Source organism: Eptatretus burgeri, chromosome 11, assembly GCF_056783735.1.
Source record: "Eptatretus burgeri isolate ZD-2024b chromosome 11, Ebu_testis_v1, whole genome shotgun sequence".
Taxonomy (NCBI): Eukaryota; Metazoa; Chordata; class Myxini; order Myxiniformes; family Myxinidae; genus Eptatretus; species Eptatretus burgeri.
The window spans coordinates 19720279-19743737 of record NC_140971.1 but is presented as its reverse complement, the minus strand read 5'-3'; positions in this window follow the sequence as shown (position 1 = coordinate 19743737).

Sequence of the window (23459 nt, the reverse complement as noted above, 5' to 3'; positions counted from 1 at the left end):
ATCCATAAATTTGCATATATCGATCGCCCTCCAACGCCCTGGAGGCGGGGCCAAATCGCCCCTCGCTCACCGATTGGACGGCACAAAAGTGGGCGTGTGTCGTTTTTGATCCGTTTTTGAAGCAGAAAATCCGTGGTTTTATACACGCTGTTCGGCGCGCGCCCTGCACGAGTCCAACACCGGTATCCACAAGCGGCGCAAGAACGGTGACGATGCGACGGTTGCGAGGTGTGACGTGAAGCGGCGCCGCGGTGGGTGGTTGATGTGGTTGGTGGTGGTAACAATGGCGGTTGGTCCAAAATAAAGATAGCAAAAGAAAAACGGCTATCCTGAATAGTCGCAGCACGCATAAATGACATGTATTCCCACTAGACAACGGGTTTGGGCCTAACTACACATATACTTACCGAGATATCTCACCTAAGGGACCTGAATGGTGGTTTGCGAATTTGGTAACCACAACACTACCCCCTCCCCTTTTTACAGACTCGTCCCGAGTCGTCAAATTTTCGTGTGCCATCATGTGTAGTTTTCCCCTAGTACATTTTACCTACGGATCCCTGAGTGCGACATTCATGGTATTCGTGTCCCCAAAATAAATAACCTGAGGGCTGCGTAACTACCTAAACAAACTCACTCACACGGACGACTTAAATAAAATTGCCGGCGCTAAGACAAACATGCCGGGGGCGCACTCATATGTACAGTACATCTTAACCTTAATTTACAAATTTTACACTAAACCATGGCCCAGGATCAATGAACTCTGCAAAAGAAAAGCAGTTAGCAGGGAGCCAGGCTGCTCGCATGCAGTCTCTGGCTCAAAACAATGCAGGTGACAGGGAACGTGGCTGGCTGCTCACACGCAGTCCAAGGCCTTCCCTTTTGAACTGAACGCAGTGAACCACAACGGTGCATGGGCTGCACAAACGCAGTCTCCGTGCCAGCTCAAGTGGCACACGCAATGAGCACAACAAATGGATGGATGAACACAAACACGGTGCACAGGCCGCCACTGCAGGCCCGTGTTGTAGCTGCCAACAGGGCAGTTCTTGCAGCTTGCAAACTGTTGCCTTGATCCTGACGCACATGGAAATGAACAGGGGGGGGGGGGCAAAGCAAAAATTGAACGGGGCTGGTGAACGTGGGCAGTGGGCATGGCATGGCAAAGGTGCAGGCAACACAGCCCGCAGAAGAAGGCCGCTGCAGGCAAACACAGCCGGCAGACGAACTGGCCGGCACAGGCCTTGAAGAAAAACAGCCAGCAGATGAACTGGCCGGCACAGGCCTTGCAGCACAGCAGCTGCAGACGATCCAGCCGGCACAGGCCTTGCAGCAACACAATAGCTGCCGACGATGTGGGCCGGCCTTTGCCTTGCAGCAACGTAGCCAGCAGATGAAGTGGGCCGGCACAGGCCTTACAGTAACACAGCCAGCAGATGAAGTGGGCCGGCACAGGCCTTGCAGCACAGCAGCTGCAGATGAAGTTGGCCAGCCTTTGCCGTTCCGTGGAGGTTGGTGGAGGGAGTGCGGTGGTGCTGGCCACTTGGAAGGCGGGCTCGGACCTACCTACCTGTCTCCCTCCCACCTATCGCCTTTGCCTGTCACTGTACATACCCACTCCCTTAATTTGTCAAACCCCAATTTAGCCCCAACTTATTTTTTTTTTTTTTTTACTTCCCCACTATAAATCGTCCCCTAACCCCCTTTATCGTCCTTGTTCGGCTAACCTATCCTGTCACCTAGCCTACTCCCAACCCCTACGTTCCCTTCCCGGAGGGGAATAAGGGAGAGCTAACGTCCTGTGTCGAGGCCCAACGAAGCCTCAGAATGGCCTCCCCAGAGTTCGGCGATCTATAACCAAAGTGGGTCCAGCGGCCCACAACGAGAGCGAGGGGATGGATGGTGCAGAGGGGTACATCTCCTAATCTACCCTAACCATTTAACTGTTAAACTACCCCGGGGCTTTCAACAAGCGCCTCTCGCTTAAACTATTGGTTCTAACAACCCAGATTCCCGTCGCCTGTGTTGGTGTCCTCACAATTTCGGGCCTCGCCCCCCCAATTTTCTCTCCGTGCCCTCACACGGTCTCATGGCTGGGACACGTGGCTCCCTTTGGCAGGCACGACCCTCTGCCGAATCTCCCGCTATGGCACCCCCGGGCACTACACTGCCTCCGAGCCTACCAGCTCCCTAACACCGGGGAGTGCCCCCCATGGCACCTCCCCTGAAACGCACACGTGGCAGGCCGGCCTCCCGGGCCCCTTTGCGAGGGTCACCCGTGCCCACAACACTGCCCACGCGGCTAATGGCGCCCCGGGCCCCCGCACCAAGCAGGCGCACCCGTGCCCACTACGCTATCCCGGCCCCCCATGGGCCCTTGGCCTACCACGGCCGACTAGCCTGGTGCCCGGGGTACCCACTCAGCGATACTCACCTTTCGCAGCCACGCTCCCAAGCCCGTCAACAGGGCTCCTGCACCCCTCCAAATGGGTCTCGAGCCTACTTTCCCACCAACAGCAAAACGACCTCCATTTTCAATTTGACTAACCCAGCTAACTCACTTTACTCTGACCCCGGGGTCCCTTGGGCGGGAGTCACTCCTCCCCCCAATCACTCATCGCACCATGCATTCCCCATTCACTCCACACACACAGACCCGCCGGCCTCACTCACTCAACATGTCTTCACCTCATAACTCACCAACTCTTCAACACACTCACCGCTGAACTCTGCCATCCTTCTAACTACATCCCCTAACTAATTCGTGCTCCCACGTCGTCCCTTAAACTACAGCACGTTCCTTTTAACACTACGTAGCTAAGCTACGTCCCCTCTACACATCCAAAGTCTGTCTCTGTCTCCAAAATAATCCCATTTTATTTCCCAACCTAAATCTGGCTACAATCCCTCTAACTAATCCATTCCACGGACTCCATGAGGACTTACCCCTGCCCCATGAAGTCGGTCTAGCTAAGCTAACCCTTCCCCCTAACTAGTTTTCATCCTGTGCCCAGGTAAGGGGGTCTTCCACCCCTTGCCCAGGAATCCTGTGCACCCGAAAGTGAGGCTTGTTTTTTCTTTTTTTCATGCGCAGCACCTGCGCGGCAACTCAGAGCTTGCGCCCTTTACACCTGCCCGTGACGTCATGCAGCTGCACGTGTTCCTCGTCTCTCCTTGGATGGTACCATCCGGCAGAGATACCCCTCCTGCCGGATTCCAACCCCACGTGCAGCCATGGCGTCACCGTGCGCATAAAAAAAAACACAAGCCCCACGTCTCGAGGGGTTCCCCACGCGAACACATGTGCTTTGCCCGTTGGAGCTTAACACACACGATCGCGTGGAGAACCCGTCCGGTCCAAATTCGTTTACCTGCCTAAACTTTGTCCGTCCGCGGGATCGGCAAATCCACCGCGTGCGTTTCCGGACCGGGACTTCACTCTCGCAAGCGAGCACGTGGTGGTCTCGTGCGTTTCACAGCACGGACCTCGTGCTCACTGCTGGGTGAACCCGGCACGGTCCCCGAAACAACTACAGCCGCTACTCGGCTTTCGTTTCTCCTGTCGCCTTCGTCGTCGCCATTCAACCCACGCACACCTGCGTGTTACGACGCACACAGTCCACTCCATCACATTCACACCGGGAGACGCGGCTGCGTGCTCCCGCATGCCAACCGACATCTCCCTCACATACCGCTCTCTCACACACACGGTCTCCCTTGCATACGGCCGTTCACTCACGCGTGCCTCACTACTCACACAAACCATACTACTCACACACGCGGGGGCACTCAACCGCTGTGCCTCATCCACACACCGTTCCTCACTCATACACGCGGGGGCACTCAACCGCGGTGCCTCATCCACACACGCGGGGGCACTCAACCGCGGTGCCTCACTCACACACCGTGCCTCACTCACACACGCGAGGGCACTCAACCGCGGTGCCTCATTCACACACACGGCGACACTCACGCCTTGCACCACACACACAGGGACAACCACACTGGGGATTTGTGTCCCCACAAGGGTCTCCGGGGCCTCTATACCCCCCAAGCTCTCCAAGCACCTGTCCACAGCACTCGTCCCCTCAACCTCGCAAAGCACGACCGAACTCACCTGGTCGTGACTCGCCTCAAGGGGGAATACTCCCTCCCCTCGTTCCTGGAGGAGGCCATCCAGGTGCTCGCACTGGGTCTCTGTACGGTCCGCCAGCTCACCCCCATGATCCTCCACTACCTCCGTGTGTGTGTGCGCGTCACTTACCCCATCTTCATCGTGTTGTCTCTCTATTTTTTCTGTCTCCCGTGTCTCTATACATTTATAAGTTTCTGTCGTCGTCACCTCGTGTCTCGTCTCACACGTTTTGGTCTCCCCATTTAATTTTTCCCTCTTGGTCACCGTCGATTCCTCTGTCACGACCCTCGCCCAACACGCCCCCCGAATTATTTTTTTACCCGCCTACACCGCGGGCCTGTCAGCCGTTGCAACCCCTTCCAGCTCGTTTGCTCCCACACGTGGAGTCGCCATTCCCAGCTCCCTGGTCACGGCCTTCATGCCCGCTTGCAGGCATCGGCCCATGTTCTGCGTCTCACCCCGGAGCTCTTTCATTTCCTCCTTCATGTTTGCTTCCATTCCGTTTATTTGCTGTGTATTCGCATCCATCCTCGTTTTTACTTTATTTGTGTTTGTATCCATCTTTTCGTTCATGCCTTTCATTTCGTTTTTCATATCCGCATTCATCTTTGCCAGCATGGTGATTAGCTGGGCCATGTCGGGTACGCTTGGGTGAGCCGTTTCGGCAGGGGTTGGGGAAGGGTTTTGGTGGAGAGGGGGAGGGGAGGTGTCATACACCGCGGCCGCTGCCGCACCTATTTCGGGCTCTGGGTTCAGTTGGACGAGTTCATGTTCCTGCACGGGCATTCCATCCTGGGCCATGGATCCTACACATTCTACATCCATTTCTAATACCCCCGGCTCCCGCTCGCCTTGAGACGCCATCTTGCTTCTCTTAAAGGGGGTAATTTCGCTCGCTCGTAATTTGGAGGGAATCGGGGGTCGCTTCTCTCACCCCTGGACCGATTCCCGTGAATTTAGCTGGAGACAGGAGAGCCCGTTTTCCTGTTCTCCGATACCAGTGCCGCGAGGAGGGCGATGAGTTTGTATCGCACGACCTGACACCAGTGTTGCGGATTCGCGCCCGCCGGCGTGCTGACGGCCACGTAACTCGAATCGCGGCACGTCGCCCACCGGACGGACAATCCAGTCGTGACCCTCTCGGACTAACGCCGGGAACCAGTCACGGGTGGACCTTTCGGTCTCACCGCGATCGAGCCAATCAGCCCCCGCGTGGGATAGGGTTGCTCGCCAAATTCGACCTACCTAAGTACCCACGCGGAGGGTAGACCGGGCGATCGCACCTCGCCGCAGGTCGACTTCGGACACGGGCCACTTAAGCGACCCGTTCCGTACTATCAGGATAACCGAGCGGTGTTATTCGTCGACCTCGACGGTTCGATTAATTATCGGGCGTATTCAGCCCACTACCAACCCGTTACGTGAAGCAAGATGAGGATTCAATGAAAGAAATGACGAAGCGAAGCGGGAAACAGTTCAACACAAAGCACATTTATTCGCGATGAACGGAAAGCACACATATTCAATTCCACCAAAAGCACATAGAAAAGAAAAACACAATGCAATTTACACAAAAAGCAAATGCGACAATGCAGATCTAATACCGATTACGCGAGCACACGGCAACACTTATACAATTTTACTTCACAGACGGCGCCGACAACACATACCCAAAACCAACGAAAAGAATACCCTCAAGGATGAGGCGGGCCTGAGGCCGAGACCGGGTCGGGCCTACCCGTCTGGTGATGAGACGCGGAGCGGCGATGGTGCCTCAACTCCGCGGGCCTCGCGGGCAGTGTCTGGTAGGGGGTGGGAAAGGGGCCCCCTTGGTCGCACTATCTCAGCGCGGGGGGGGAACAGGAGGGGGTTGCTGATGCTCGGGGTATAGAGGATTCCTACTCTGCCTCGAGTCCCGCGACGAGCGTCTCCACCTCGGCCAGGTCACGCTGTCGGCCTCCCTGGGGTGCAGCTCCCTGCACGACGCGAGCACCCCCTCGTCTGCCCTCGCCGCCTCTCCACAGCTCCGTCCCCTCCGCTCCGACTCCAACGCACACGACGACGACCAGCTCCTTTTTGCTCCTTCTTCCCAACTCCACCGCCCGCGAAGTCTTAACTCTCTGTTCTCCTGACTGACGAACGCGGTCGCTTTTATAAGCCCCGTGGCTTCGCTCTCTCAGCTTTGACCCCCTCCCTTCGACCTTTCACCTCGCTCCCCATTGGCCCGAGAAAAAGTGGGCGTGAATGCTTTTTGATCCATAAATTTGCATATATCGATCGCCCTCCAACGCCCTGGAGGCGGGGCCAAATCGCCCCTCGCTCACCGATTGGACGGCACAAAAGTGGGCGTGTGTCGTTTTTGATCCGTTTTTGAAGCAGAAAATCCGTGGTTTTGTACACGCTGTTCGGCGCGCGCCCTGCACGAGTCCAACACCGGTACCCACAAGCGGCGCAAGAACGGTGGCGATGCGACGGTTGCGAGGTGTGACGTGAAGCGGCGCCGCGGTGGGTGGTTGATGTGGTTGGTGGTGGTAACAATGGCGGTTGGTCCAAAATAAAGATAGCAAAAGAAAAACGGCTATCCTAAAGAGTCGCAGCACGCATAAATGACATGTATTCCCACTAGACAACGGGTTTGGGCCTAACTACACATATACTTACCGAGATATCTCACCTTAGGGACCTGAATGGTGGTTTGCGAATTTGGTAACCACAACAATATATATATATATATATATATATATATATATATATATATATATATATATGTATGTATGTATGTATGTATGTATGTATGTATGTATGTATGTATGTATATATATATATATATATATATATATGTATATATACATACATATATATATATACATATATACATATATATATATATACATACATACATACATATATATACATATATACATACATATATATACACACACACACACACACACACACACATACACACACACACACACACACACACACACACACACACACACACACACACACACAGGGTGTCCCCAAAAAATGTACTCACTCTTTAAATGATAATAAATGCATTGTTTATTGACTTAGAAACAAGATTAATGGTTTAATGCATAAATGGATAAATGCATGTTTACAAATGTTCAAACTGACGACCATCATATTCCACACACAACCGATAACGCGGACCAATGGATTCAACAGCATTACGAATCATTTCATTTTGAACTGCAAGACATTGTCTTTCAATTTCCTCTTTCAGCTCATCGACTGTTGCTGGTTTTGATCCATAAACCTTATCTTTGAGATATCCCCATAAAAAGAAGTCCATTGGAGTGAGGTCTGGGGAACGCTCAGGGAATTCAACACTACCTCCTTCGCCCAATCCATCTGTTCGGAAAAGTTGCTTCGAGATAGGCCCTTACATCACCGTGGTAGTGGGGAGGTGCTCCATCTTGCTGAAAGTAAATATCTTCGTCACCAAATATCTCTTCGACACGTGGACCGACGGATTCCTGCAGCAAGTTTAAGTAAACATCCCCAGTGACAGTTTGGTCAAAAAAGAATGGCCTAGGATGCCCAATGCTGATATCCCACACCACACAGTAACTCCTGGTAAGTTTACATGGTGTTCCATAGTAACATGCGGATTTTCAGGAGCCCAGTTGGTGCAATTGTGTCAGTTAATTGAGCCATTTAACTTGAAGCTGGCCTCATCGCTCCAAACAATTTTGGATGGAAATGCTGCATCTTATTCACATTTGCTCAGGTATCACTCACAAAATTCAGCTCTCTGGTCAGGATCGTCTTCATTTAGAGCGTGGATTAATTTTGGAATGTAATTTTTTTCAATTAATTCGCATCAATATGCGATGGGCGCTTGATTTTGGGATGTCTCACGAGCCATTTGTCGTACAGATTTCTGTCGGGATCGGTGGAGGGTTTCCAGCAATTGATTTTCCTTTGCGGGGGTGGTTGATGACCGTGGTCTTCCTGAACGCTCCTTATGGACGTCTGCACAGTTCCATCTGTTTCAAACTTATCTCGGATGGGAGCAATGGTGCGTCGTGTTGGTGGATCTTTGTGAAAATGTCTTCTAAATTGTCTTTGCACTTCCATGATGTTTTCGTGCTTCCAGTAGCACTTTATGATAAATTTTCTTTCTTCAATACCTAGTCGTACTTCTGCCATTATTATGGTCAATTTGATCTGAAAATAAATGAAAAATTCAATGAGTTATGAGGAGCCAAAATGTGAGTACTTTTTTTGGGACACCCTGTATATATATATATATATATATATATATATATATATATATATATATATATATATATATATATATATATATATATATATATATATATATATACACATATCCAAAATTATATGTGTGTTCGGGTTCATACCCAGCGAGGCCACTGACGTTGGCCCAATGTTCCAAATTTTGCAAATGCTGTGCCAAAGTCAGTGTGCTCGCTGGGAGAAAATAATCTGCATAGTAGCAGCAAGAAACATAGGGTTTAAAATCATAGGTAGGTGTGTGTGTGTGTGTGTGTGTGTGTGTGTGTGTGTGTGTGTGTGTGTGTGTGTGTGTGTGTGTGTGTGTGTGTGTGTGTGTGTGTGTGTGTGTGTGTGTGTGTGTGTGTGTGTGTGTGTGTGTGTATGTATATATATATATATATATATATATATATATATATATATATATATATATATATATATATATTGTTGTGGTTACCAAATTCGCAAACCACCATTCAGGTCCCTTAGGTGAGATATCTCGGTAAGTATCTGTGTAGTTAGGCCCAAACCCGTTGTCTAGAGGGAATAAATGTTATTCATGCGTGCTGCGACTCTTCAGGATAGCCGTTTTTCTTTTACTATCTTTATTTTGGACCAACCGCCATTGTTACCACCACCAACCACAACATCAACCACCCACCGCGGCGCCGCTTCACGTCACACCTCGCAACCGTCGCATCGCCACCGTTCTTGCGCCGCTTGTGGGTACCGGTGTTGGACTCGTGCAGGGCGCGCGCCGAACAGCGTGTACAAAACCACGGATTTTCCGCTCCAAAAACGGATCAAAAACGACACACGCCCACTTTTGTTCCGTCCAATCGGTGAGCGAGGGGCGATTTGGCCCCGCCTCCAGGGCGTTGGAGGGCGGTCGCTATATGCAAATTTATGGATCAAAAAGCATTCACGCCCACTTTTTCTCGGGCCAATGGGGAGCGAGGTGAAAGGTCGAAGGCAGGGGGTCAAAGGCGAAGCCACGGGGCTTATATAAGCGACCGCGTTCGTCAGTAGAGAGAGTTAAGACTTCGCAGTCGGTGGAGTTGGGAAGAAGAAGCAAGAAGGAGTTGGTCGTCGTCGTCGTCGTGTGCGTTGGAGTCGGAGCGAAGAGGACGGAGCTGTGGAGAGGCGGCGAGGGCAGACGAGGGGGTGCTCGCGTCGTGCCGGGAGCTGCACACCAGGGAGGCCGACGGCGCGACCTGGTCGAGGTGGAGACGCTCGTCGCGGGACTCGAGGCAGAGTAAAAATCCTCCTTTCCCCTCGCATCAGCAACCCCCTCCTGTTTCCCCCCACGCTGAGATAGTGCGACCAAGGGGGCCCCTTTCCCACCCCCTACCAGACACTGCCCGCGAGGCCCGCGGAGTTGAGGCACCATCGCCGCTCCGCGTCTCATCACCAGACGGGTAGGCCCGACCCGGTCTCGGCCTCAGGCCCGCCTCATCCTTGAGGGTGTTCTTTTCCTTGGTTTTGGGTATGTGTTGTCGGCGCCATCTGTGAAGTAGAATTGTATAAGTGTTGCCGTGTGCTCGGTAGTCGGTATTAGCTCTGCATTGTGTCTTCGCTTTTGCATTTGCTTTTTGTGTAAAATTGCATTGTGTTTCTTTTCCTTTTCTATGTGCTTTTGGTGGAATTGAATATGTGTGCTTTCCGTTCATCGCGAATAAATGTGCTTTGTGTTGAACTGTTTCCCGCTTCGCTTCGTCATTTCTTTCATTGAATCCTCATCTTGCTTCACGTAAAGGGTTGGTAATGGGCTGAATACGCCCGATAATTAATCGAACCGTCGAGGCCGACGATAACACCGCTCGGTTATCCCGATAGTACGGAACGGGTCGCTTAAGTGGCCCGTGTCCGAAGTCGACCTGCGGCGAGGTGCGATCGCCCGGTCTACCCTCCGTGTGGGTACTTAGGTAGGTCGAATTTGGCGAGCAACCCTATCCCACGCGGGGGCCGATTGGCTCGATCGCTGTGAGACCGAAAGGTCCACCCGTGACTGGTTCCCGGCGTTAGTCTGAGAGGGTCACGACTGGATTGTCCGTCCGGTGGGCGACGTGCCGCGATTCGAGTTACGTGGCCGTCAGCACGCCAGCGGGCGCGAATCTGTAACACTGGTGTCAGGTCGTGCGATACAAATCCATAGCCCTCCTCGCGGCACTGGTATCGGAGAACGGGAAAACGGGCTGTCCTGTCTCCAATTAAATTCACGGGAATCGGTCCAGGGGTGAGAGAAGCGACCCCCGATTCCCTCCAAATTACGAGCGAGCGAAATTAACCCTTCACGAGAAGCAAGATGGCGTCTCAAGGCGAGCGGGAGCCGGGGGTATTAGAAATGGATGTAGAATGTGTAGAATCCATGGTCCAGGATGGAATCCCCGAGCAGGAAATGTTGATTGTGCAGGAACACGGACTCGCCCAACTGAACCCAGAGCCCGAAATAGGTGCGGCAGCAGCCGCGGTGTATGACACCTCCCCTTCCCCCCTCCACCAAAACCCTTCCCCGATCCCTGCCGAAACGGCTCACCCAAGCGCACCCGACATGGCCCAGCTCTGCGCCATGCTGGCGGCAATGACAGCGAGAATGGATGCGAATACACAACAAATGAACGAAAGAATGGATGCGAATACACAACAAATGAACGAAAGGATGGATGCGAATACACAAAAGATGGATGCGAATACACAACAAATGAACGAAAAGATGGATACAAATACAAATGAAGTGAAAACGACGATGGATGCGAATACACAGCAAATGAGGGAAGAAATGAAAAAGCTCCGGGGGGAGACGCAGAACATGGGCCGATGCCTGCAGGCGGGCATGAAGGCCGTGACCAGGGAGATAGGAAAGGCGACTCCACGTGTGGGAGCAAACGAGCTGGAAGGGGGTGCAGCGGCTGACAGGCCCGCGGTGGAGGCGGGTAAAAAAATAATTCGGGGGGCGTGTTGGGCGAGGGTCGTGACAGAGGAATCGACGGTGACCAAAAGGGAAAAATTAAATGGGGAGACCAAAACGTGTGAGACGAGACACGAGGTGACGACAACAGAAACTTATAAATGTATAGAGACACGGGAGACAGAAAAAATAGAGGAGAGACTGCACGATGAAGACGGGGTAAGTGACGCACACACACACACGGAGGTGGTGGAGGATAATGGGGGTGAGCTGGCGGACTGGGTAGAGACCCAGTGCGAGCACCTGGATGGCCTCCTCCAGGAACGAGGGGAGGGAGTCTGCCCCCTTGAGGCGAGTCACGACCAGGTGAGTTCGGTCGTGTTTTGCGAGGTTGAGGGAAGGAGTGCTGTGGACAGGTGCTTGGAGAGCTTGGGGGGTATAGAGGCCCCGGAGACCCTTGTGGGGACACGAATCCCCAGTGTGGTTGTCCCTGTGTGTGTGGTGCAAGGTGTGAGTGCGTCCCCGTGTGTGGAAGCGACCCCGTGTGTGAGTGGTGTGGTGGCGATGGTGCCGGAGTACGTGCTTCCCAGCACGCCGTGTGTGGGTGAGGCACCGTGTGTGAGTAAGGCCGTGTGTGTGGATGGAACGGCCAGTGTGGATGAAACACCGCGGTTGAGTGCCCCCGCGTGTGTGGATGAGGCACCGCGGGTGAGTGCCCCCGCGTGTGTGAGTGAGGCACGGTGTGTGAGTGAGGCACCGCGGGTGAGTGCCCCCGCGGGTGTGAGTGGAGTGGTTTGTATGAATGGAGCACCACGTGTGAGTGGTATGGGTTATGCAAGGGAGACCGTGTGTGTGAGAGAGCGGTATGTGAGGGAGATGTCGGTTGGCATGCGGGAGCACGCAGCCGCGTCTCCCGGTGTGAATGGAATGGAATGAAGTGTTAGCGTCGTAACACGCAGGTGTGCGTGGGTCGAATGGCGACGACGGCGACAGAGGAACGAAAGCCGAGTAGCGGCTGTAGTTGTTTCGGGGACCGTGCCGGGTTCACCCAGCAGTGAGCACGAGGTCCGTGCTGTGCAACGCACGAGACCACCACGTGCTCGCTTGCAAGAGTGAAGTCCCGGTCCGGAAACGCACGCGGTGGATTTGCCGATCCCGCGGACGGACAAAGTTTAGGCAGGATTACGGATTTGGACCGGACGGGTTCTCCACGCGATCGTGTGTGTTAAGCTCCAACGGGCAAAGCACATGTGTTCGCGTGGGGAACCCCTCGAGACGTGGGGCTTGTGTTTTTTTATGCGCACGGTGACGCCATGGCTGCACGTGGGGTTGGAATCCGGCAGGAGAGGTATCCCTGCCGGATGGTACCGTCCAAGGAGGGACGAGGTACACGTGCAGCTGCATGACGTCACGGGCAGGTGCAAAGTGCGCGAGCTCTGAGTTGCCGCGCAGGTGCTGCGCATGAAAAAAAAAAAAAACAAGCCTCACTTTCGGGTGCACAGGATCCCTGGGCACAGGATGGAAACTAGTTAGGGGGAAGGGTTAGCTTAGTTAGACCGACTTCATGGGGCAGGGGTAAGTCCTCATGGAGTCCGTGGAATGGATTAGTTAGAGGGATTTTAGCCAGATTTAGGTTGGGAAATAAAATGATTTTTTGATTTGGAGACCGTGACAGACTTGTGGATGTGTAGTGGGGACGTAGTTTAGCTACGTAGTGTTAAAAGGAACGTGCTGTAGTTTAAGGGACGACGTGGGAGCACGAGTTAGTTAGGGGATGTAGTTAGAAGGATGGCGGAGTTCAGCGGTGTGTGTGCTGAAGAGTTGTGAGGTGAGCACTTGGTGAGTGAGTGAGGCCAGCGGGTCTGTGTGAATGGAGCGAGTCTGGAATGCATGGTGCGATGAGTGATTGGGGGGAGGAGTGACTCCCGCCCAAGGGACCCCGGGTCAGTGTAGAGTGAGTTAGGGGGTTAGTCAAATTGAAAAATGGAGGTCGTTTTGTTGTTGGTGGGAGTGTAGGCTCGAAACCCATTTGGAGGGGTGCAGGAGCCCTGTTGACGGGTTGGGAGCGTGGCTGCGAAAGGTGAGTATCGCTGAGTGGGTACCCCGGGCACCAGGCTAGTCGGTCGCGGTAGGCCATGGGCCCATGGGGGGCCGGGATAGCGTAGTGGGCACGGGTGCGCCTGCTTGGTGCGGGGGCCCGGGGCGCCATTAGCCGCGTGGGCAGTGTTGTGGGCACGGGTGACCCTCGGAAAGGGGCCTAGGAAGCCAGCCTGCCACGTGTGCGTTTCAGGGGAGGTGCCATGGGGGGCACTCCCCGGTGTTAGGGAGCTGGTAGGCTCGGAGGCAGTGTAGTGCCCGGGGGTTGCCATAGCGGGAGAATCGGCAGAGGGTCGTGCCTGCCAAAGGGAGCCACGTGTCCCAGCCATGAGACCGTGTGAGGGCACGGAGAGAAAATTGGGGGGCGAGGCCCGAAATTGTGAGGACACCAACACAGGCGACGGGAATCTGGGTTGTTAGAACCAATAGTTTAAGCGAGAGGCGCTTGTTGAAAGCCCCGGGGTAGTTTAACAGTTAAATGGTTAGGGTAGATTAGGAGATGTACCCCTCCGCACCATCCATCCCCTCGCTGTCGTTGTGGGCCGCTGGACCCACTTGGTGTTAAGATCGCCGAACTCTGGGGAGGCCATTCTGAGGCTTCGTTGGGCCTCGACACAGGACGTTAGCTCTCCCTTATTCCCCTCCGGGAAGGGAACGTAGGGGTTGGGAGTGGGCTAGGTGACAGGATAGGTTAGCCGAACAAAGACGATAAAGGGGGTTAGGGGACGATTTATAGTGGGGAAGTAAAAATAAAAACAACAAAAAAATAAGTGGGGGCTAAATTGGTTTTTCACAAATTAAGGGAGTGGGTATGTACAGTGACAGGCAAAGGCGATAGGTGGGAGGGAGACAGGTAGGTAGGTCCGAGCCCACCTTCCAAGTGGCCAGCACCACCTCACTCCCTCCACCAACCTCCACTGAACGGCAAAGGCTGGCCAGCTTCATCTGCTGGCTGTGTTACTGCAAGGCCTGTGCCGGCCCACTTCATCTGCCGGCTGGCTGTTTTTCTTCAAGGCCTGTGCCGGCCCACTTCATCGGCAGCTGTTGGGTTGCTGCAAGGCCTGTGCCGGCCGGATCATCTGCAGCTGTGGTACTTCAAGGCCTGTGCCGGCCAGTTCATCTGCCGGCTGTGTTTGCCTGCAACGGCCTTCTTCTGCGGGCTGTGTTTGCCTGCTTGCCTTTGCCATGCCATGCCCACTGCGCATGTTCACCAGCCCCGTTCAATTTTTGCTTTGCCCCCCCCCCCTGTTCATTGCCATGTGCGCCAGGATCAAGGCAACAGTTTGCAAGCTGCGAGAACTGCCCTGTTGGCAGCTACAACACGGGCCTGCAGTGGCGGCCCGTGCACCGTGCTTGTGTCCATCCATCCATTCGTTGTGTTCATTGCGTGTGCCACTTGAGCTGGCACGGAGACTGCGTTTGTGCAGCCCATGCACCGTTGTGGTTCACTGCGTTCAGTTGAAAAAGGGAAGGCCTTGGACTGCGTGTGAGCAGCCAGCCACGTTCCCTGTCACCTGCATTGTTTTGAGCCAGAGACTGCATGCGAGCAGCCTGGCTCCCTGCTAACTGCTTTCTTTTTGCAGAGTTCATTGATCCTGGGCCATGGTTTAGTGTAAAATTTGTAAGTTAAGGTTAAGGTGTACTGTAAATATGAGTGCGCCCCCGGCATGTCTGTCCTAGTGCCGGCAATTTTATTTAAGTCGTCCGTGTGAGTGAGTTTGTTTAGGTAGTTACGCAGCCCTCAGGTTATTTATTTTGGGGACACGAATACCATGAATGTCGCACTCAGGGATCCGTAGGTAAAATGTACTAGGGGAAAAACTACACATGATGGCACACGGAAATTTGACGACTCGGGACGAGTCTGTAAAAAGGGGAGGGGGTAGTGTTGTGGTTACCAAATTCGCAAACCACCATTCAGGTCCCTTAGGTGAGATATCTCGGTAAGTATATGTGTAGTTAGGCCCAAACCCGTTGTCTAGAGGGAATAAATGTTATTCATGCGTGCTGCGACTCTTCAGGATAGCCGTTTTTCTTTTACTATCTTTATTTTGGACCAACCGCCATTGTTACCACCACCAACCACAACATCAACCACCCACCGCGGCGCCGCTTCACGTCACACCTCGCAACCGTCGCATCGCCACCGTTCTTGCGCCGCTTGTGGGTACCAGTGTTGGACTCGTGCAGGGCGCGCGCCGAACAGCGTGTACAAAACCACGGATTTTCCGCTCCAAAAACGGATCAAAAACGACACACGCCCACTTTTGTTCCGTCCAATCGGTGAGCGAGGGGCGATTTGGCCCCGCCTCCAGGGCGTTGGAGGGCGGTCGCTATATGCAAATTTATGGATCAAAAAGCATTCACGCCCACTTTTTCTCGGGCCAATGGGGAGCGAGGTGAAAGGTCGAAGGCAGGGGGTCAAAGGCGAAGCCACGGGGCTTATATAAGCGACCGCGTTCGTCAGTAGAGAGAGTTAAGACTTCGCAGTCGGTGGAGTTGGGAAGAAGAAGCAAGAAGGAGTTGGTCGTCGTCGTCGTGTGCGTTGGAGTCGGAGCGAAGAGGACGGAGCTGTGGAGAGGCGGCGAGGGCAGACGAGGGGTTGCTCGCGTCGTGCCGGGAGCTGCACACCAGGGAGGCCGACGGCGCGACCTGGTCGAGGTGGAGACGCTCGTCGCGGGACTCGAGGCAGAGTAAAAATCCTCCTTTCCCCCGAGCATCAGCAACCCCCTCCTGTTTCCCCCCGCGCTGAGATAGTGCGACCAAGGGGGCCCCTTTCCCACCCCCTACCAGACACTGCCCGCGAGGCCCGCGGAGTTGAGGCACCATCGCCGCTCCGCGTCTCATCACCAGACGGGTAGGCCCGACCCGGTCTCGGCCTCAGGCCCGCCTCATCCTTGAGGGTGTTCTTTTCCTTGGTTTTGGGTATGTGTTGTCGGCGCCGTCTGTGAAGTAGAATTGTATAAGTGTTGCCGTGTGCTCGGTAGTCGGTATTAGCTCTGCATTGTGTCTTCGCTTTTGCATTTGCTTTTTGTGTAAAATTGCATTGTGTTTCTTTTCCTTTTCTATGTGCTTTTGGTGGAATTGAATATGTGTGCTTTCCGTTCATCGCGAATAAATGTGCTTTGTGTTGAACTGTTTCCCGCTTCGCTTCATCATTTCTTTCATTGAATCCTCATCTTGCTTCACGTAAAGGGTTGGTAGTGGGCTGAATACGCCCGATAATTAATCGAACCGTCGAGGCCGACGATAACACCGCTCGGTTATCCCGATAGTACGGAACGGGTCGCTTAAGTGGCCCGTGTCCGAAGTCGACCTGCGGCGAGGTGCGATCGCCCGGTCTACCCTCCGTGTGGGTACCTAGGTAGGTCGAATTTGGCGAGCAACCCTATCCCACGCGGGGGCCGATTGGCTCGATCGCGGTGAGACCGAAAGGTCCACCCGTGACTGGTTCCCGGCGTTAGTCCGAGAGGGTCACGACTGGATTGTCCGTCCGGTGGGCGATGTGCCGCGATTCGAGTTACGTGGCCGTCAGCACGCCGGCGGGCGCGAATCCGTAACTATATATATATATATATATATATATATATATATATATATATATATATATAAATATATATATATATATATATATATATATATATATATATATATATATATATATATATATATATATAAATATATATATATATATATATCTTATGTTCTAAATATTGTTACGGATTTCAGAATCCGGTCTGATGAATGCATCCACACATTCAGGTCCTCAGACAGTTATTTCCTTCAATGCATGTTCAGATTAGCCCCATCCCCATGTCTAATGAGATCTTAAATGTGATGCATTGAGAAGGGCAAAGAATAGATCACTTCTCTTATGGGAATTTTTTTTTTTTTAACGACACACATTTATGCACATATTTTTTGTGAGCGCCGAGGCCCGCCCTTTTTCGAGCGCACGGGTTGTCATGATAACGGTGCGCAAGTGGGGCGGGGTGAGCTTGATGGGACTCTGTGCCCGCAGAGACGGGTTGCATATACAAAATAATTGCAGGTCCGTTCTAGATAAGCGCGTGAGAGTTGAAGTTGGAAACCACGTGAACTCCAGTTAAACGGCATAATTAGATGGTGGACACTGGAACTCGTGGTTAACTGGGTGGCGTTTGTGGTTCTAAAACAATCCACTGTACTACAACGTTAACACCGCCAGCCTACGGTGGCGGCCGAACTTCTTCACCAAAATCAACACCAAGGCTCAGAGCCCCAGTGCAGCTGCTTCGTGCGTCGATCATCCTCACCGACCCAAGCAAGAGCCAATGGCCAGCGTCTTGCTTCACACACGAGCCAAATCGCCTCAACACGAACACAAGGATTGTGCCATCCTCCTCGTGTGTCGAAGGAAAGCCAGCCGTAAAGCCCTGTTCTTACAGGCCATCTCCTAACTACGTTCTTTCTCGACCGCGTGCGTCCTTCCCTCAACTCAACTCTGCCTCGTGCATGCGCTCACCCTGAACTCCACTCTCCTCTCCTCTCACTTTGTGCGTGTGCTCCCAATCTCTCGCCTCTCAAAATGCACAACCAACCCTTCCTCTTCGAAGTCACGCCAAACAATCCTCCGCCTCCGGGGCGTAGCCTGCTCACACGAAACCCAGGAAGGCTGCCTGCTCGGCAAGCTTCTGATGTCACGCCTATCAATCATCAGCCTCGGTGGCGTGACTTCGCCCGCCGTCACCCTTGGAGGCGAGGCTTCTGCTTGTTTCTCATCATGATTTTGGTTATAAAAAAAAGCATCAAGAAAAGTCACAAGGGGGCAATTACATGCTGGGGTACCTTATTCTTACTCTCTAGCTAATTAAGACCACACCACCCCCCCCCCCCCCCCCGTGTGGTGACAAGCTCACAGTTTCCTGACTTAATTACATTGAGATTCCTCCTCCACATCCATGGGCCAAACTACTCTATTCACTGCTAAATTCCCCATTAAATTCCTCCATCTACCCCCACAACCATAACTATATACAGTATGCATATACCTAAAACACACACATTGCAGACATAGTACTTCAGTAATCTATTGATTACAATCTTATAGCATTTGTTACAAAGTCTCATAATAAATGTTATAGAAGGTGATCCAATCTCCTGTTTCAAATCTTTACGGCAATGCACAAGTCAAAAAAAAAACAAACAAAAGAAACCAATTTTCATTGAAATTTCAAATTTAAAACAAAAAATAAAACCCATGATTAAGCAAATACTATTCGCAAGTGAATGTGAAATTATATTTATGACAACGTTTATAGGAATCTCGTCCTACTGCGTACGTGTACACGTGTTCAACAGGCGCAGCACGAGAAACGAGTGTGCAATGAGCGTTTATGACATGAGTTTCAAATCTGTTAAACTGCGTTCATCGGATCTTCATGTCTTCATGGTTTTATGCTCAACTCCTGTCCTGCATGGCTGGATTAACGTCTTACTTCAAATGGAAATCTGATCATTTATCTTTCGAGCTTAAATAAATGCCTCAACCCTCCATAGATTCTCACCAAAGCTGTGGAGCACAGTATTATCTGAGTGTACCATTGGCCCAATCCTAATCTACATTCCCTTTATCTGCAAGGAGTGACATCTTTTTAAGTATCAAGAATTGATGAACACCAATAAATGCAATCTATATATTATAATGGAGCAAGTGGATGTATGTATCATCTACTCCTCTGAGAGTATTTGATCGAGGAAGCTGAAACTTTCGGGGATTAATGAGGGCACCCTGAAGTTGTGCATGGACAAGTTCCATTTGATTCCATCAAGTTTTGAAAAAACCCCCCCAAATTTTTTTTGAACCATTTTGGCATTTTCTTCCTTTGGGGGGGGGGGAGGGTGGGTCCATTTGGAATTATCCGAGCTATATAACCACAATGTGTATTATATGTGAACATCAGCAGTACACATGTTTTTGCTTCCTATATGTAACCCGGGTTAATGTTATTTTCAGAAGCGATCAAGGCAGCTGTTTGTTGCCTCAACACCACCAAATAAAGGGATGTTTCAGAAGAACGTGTTACACGCTCGGAACAAGATCACCCGGAGGGTAGCGACTCTGCTGTCGTATTAATAATCATAAAGGTAATAACATGACCCCCTGTGGTGGCTCTCATAGGGAGCGGATGCTTCTAGTACGTGTAATTAACTAATTAAAGGGAGTTATCAAAAGGAGGTTGCCCCGATGAGGCCAGGGAACGGGCCCCTTTTTCACGAAAATTTCCAAGAACTTCGCTGAAACTGAGAGTACAATTTGTGTCCATTTTAGCTTTTCAGATTATATTTTTTTCATTTTTCACTGTAACAGATGCTCAAATGTAGATGATCATGTATTGTTTTCTTTTTTTTTTTTTTTTTTTTTTTTTTTTTTTTTTTTTTTTTTTTGTATACCTTGGTCGAGGCTCGTATGAGAGCTAACACACAACTCACAGCAAGGAGGCATGAGACAAGAGGGGCGGGAGTGGAAGGGACAAAACAGTGGGGAACAGACACATTAGGTGAACTGTGGAAGGGAGTGGGCTGGGGATGGGACGGGGAACATGGCGAGGGAAGATGGACATTAAAGGGACTTTCAGGAAGGAAAGCAGGAGAATTGAAGGAAGTGGGCTTGGGTGGATTATCGGGGTAGAAAAGATCGAGGATTTGGATGGGGGAAGATAAGAGGTGGTGGTGAACAGCTGTTTTGAAAGCCTGAAGGGAAGAATGGGAAAGAATAGAGTGAGGAAGTTTATTCCAAAGGCGGGAAAAAAAAGAGGAATGAAAGAGTGAAGATGAGCAGTGATTCGTGATTTTGGTAGATTTACCAGAAGGGGGTTGTTGGCGGACCTTGAGCGCCCTGTGGAAATGTGGTGGGGACAAATCGCAGAGAGAGCAGGGGGGCAAGGCTGGAGAGGAGTCGGTAGAAGACAGAAAGACCACCGACCAACCTGCGGTGATTGAGTGTGAGGCCCAAAGACTCAGCTTCATTGCGGGAGATGCCAATGATCTTAAAAGCCCTGGTTTCGACAGCGTGAAGTCGAGAAAGGTGGGAGGCAGGAGCACCAGCCCAGAGGGGAGAGCAGTACTCCATCAGGCTACGGACAAAAGCTTTGTAAGTGGTCAGGAGCTCAAGAGGGCCGAGGAAGGACTTTGCACGACGGAGGATTCTCAGTCGGCGACTGGCTTTTGAGGCAAGGTTGGAAATGTGACTTTCCCAGGAAAGGTCATGGCAGATAGTGAGACCCAGAAGCTTGAAAGAAAAGACTTCTTCCAGAGGATTGTTGAGAAAGTGGATGGGGGGTTTTGTAAACGGTCCTTTCGAAGAGACATAGTGAGAGTGTGAGATTTGTCTGGATTGAAAGACATGTTCCACGTGTTGGACCAGTTTGTGATTTTATCCAGATCTGCAGTGAGCGAAGAAGCTGCTGCTTGCCGGTCTGAGGGATGACAGATGGTACGGCAGAGGGTGGAGTCATCGGCAAAGAGAAATAGAGGATTTTCCAGAGAGTCCGAGAGATCATTGATGAAAACCAGAAAAAGAACAGGGCCCAGAACGCTACCTTGAGGAACTCCAGCCTGCACAGGAAGAGGGGATGAAAGAACTCCATTTAGGGCCACACGTTGACTGCGACAGGAGAGGAAGTCTGCGAGCCATGAGTGGAGATGGCCTTGAATACCATGGGCAGAGAGTTTGGTGAGTAGGGCAGGGTGCCAGACTGTGTCAAAAGCACGTGATATGTCCAGGGATACGGCTCGGATTTCCTGTCTGGCATTGAGGACCTCCATCCATTGATGGGAGAGCAGTAGCAGCATATCTAGGGTAGAGTGACCTGGTCTGAAACCAAATTGATGATTGGAAATCAAGCCATTGGAGAAGAGGAAGGATTTCATGTCTGAAGCGATGATGGATTCCATAACCTTGCTGATGATTGGGAGAAGGCTGATTGGTCTATAGTTACAGGGATCTGTTTTTGCACCTTTTTTATGCAGGGCAGTGATGTTAGCAGATTTCCAAGCAGATGGCAGATGACCTTGGGAAAATGAGAGGGTGAATAGAACAGAGAGAGGGTGAGCAAGAGCAGAAGAGCAGGCTTTGAGGACACGTGGGCTGATGCCGTCTGGACCGGTTGCAGAATCTGACTCGAGGTTTGAAAGCAAGCTCTCCACCTTGTCAGGAGAAAAGGATACAGAGTCCAGGGACAGTTGGGTGCGACTGGGTAAAGTGGGTAGAGATAGTGATGGGTTTGGGACACAAGATTTAGCTGCAAACACCGAGTTTAGACATTCAGCTTTATCACGTGTGGAATCAGCAGTGCGGCCATTTGAGGTAAGGGAGGGGATGGAGGGGGAACATACACCAGAAACAGATTTGATTAAACGCCACCAGGATTTTGAGGAGGGAGAGAGGTTTGAGAGTTCAGACTTGAGATGAGAAAGAAAGAAAGGATGAGAAAGGGTTTTTAAGACGACCTTGCCATTTCGGAGGTGTTTGGTGGGTTGGTCTAATGAACATTCCCATGAGAATGCTACACTCATGAAGCTGAAATCTCAGGTTCAAATCCCACTTCCTCAAGTTCAAGTCTTGTCAATTGTGTACAAATGGCCAGTTGAACAAAAATGAGTGAAAATTTCCAGTGTCGTCATATGATGACCTGATATTTTCAAAAGGTGCCGTGGGATCTTTAACGTCCACCATAGAATGCAAACAGAAGGGACACCTGGCTCAATGTTTCTTTGAAGGACCATGTACGTACTTATTGATGTGGTGTCCTGCCTGTGAAGCACCTCGTCGTGAATTCGACGATTCGAATATAAGCTACCTCTGAGCTATCTTGTTTGCCCACAAATCTGTAAACTGTATGTTATTTCTGTGTGTATGTGTTTCATGCTCTGATACAGTCTTGCATTTGCCACGATCCAACATTCCATTTGTTGGATCACATCCAAGAATATTGCCATGATCAGCAGATTGGCCCTGCGATTGGAGTTCCATAATTGTACACCGAACTTCCTTCCACGTGCAAACTCTGTTGGTAGCACGATCACCTTGTCTTCTCTGATGATGCGATTTGAAGGATAAGTTGTCTGGTCCAGGGTTCAGTCCCCAACAGAATTTAATGTACTCCTGTTGCACTACCATGATTAGGCAAAGTATCCTTCAAATGGGGGATGTAAAGTCAGCTCCCCCATCTGCCTTTATCTTGTGGATATCCATTAAAAATACAATGCCTGTAATAAAATTCATTTAAAAAAATAGAACTTGAACAAATTACCTGTATTGGGATGCACTGTTTTACGAGCAATCTAGCATTATATATGATGAGAGTGCATGAATGTGGATACAACATTGGTGAGACTGACCAAATGGCCTTTAATTACCTTGCAAAAGTTGTGCCACATCTCCGAGCTACGCACAGATGGTTTCTGCAAGTTGCAGCATCTCCATTTACCAGAATCACACAGGAACCAGGCCAAGACCATGGAAATTGGCTTGAAAATCTGCGAAAAACAAACTTACTGGAACAGCCCAGTTGAGTTTGTGCTGGACTGGAAATGCCGTGATGTGAACACCAAAATGTCATCACATGCAGTTCTTTCCGATTGAGCGGATTGGTGTCAGTAAAAGTGACAGGTTGTATGGAAACCAAATAATAAAAAAATACAAAACAAATGAGTGTTTATCATGTCTTCGATTGATGAGAAAAATCCCTATTTTATACTTATGTACTGCAAGTGTGCAAAACCCACCAAAATAGACTTCATCTCGCCCTACTTCACATTCCACAACTAGAACGGCACTCGGCAGAGCGCGTACCTCCGCCAAGCTGAACAGTTTACGTTTTGTATCCACCGATAGGCCGGATCTGGATCCGGACCTGAACCAAAATCTAATTGGCTTGTTCTTGTCACCTACCAAACTCATCCACCAAGTTTTGTCATAATCCGGACATAACTTTTTGAGATATTGTGCTAGACATTATTTTTGGCCCCATCTCTCAATGGTGAAGAATCACTTTAAAAATTCTC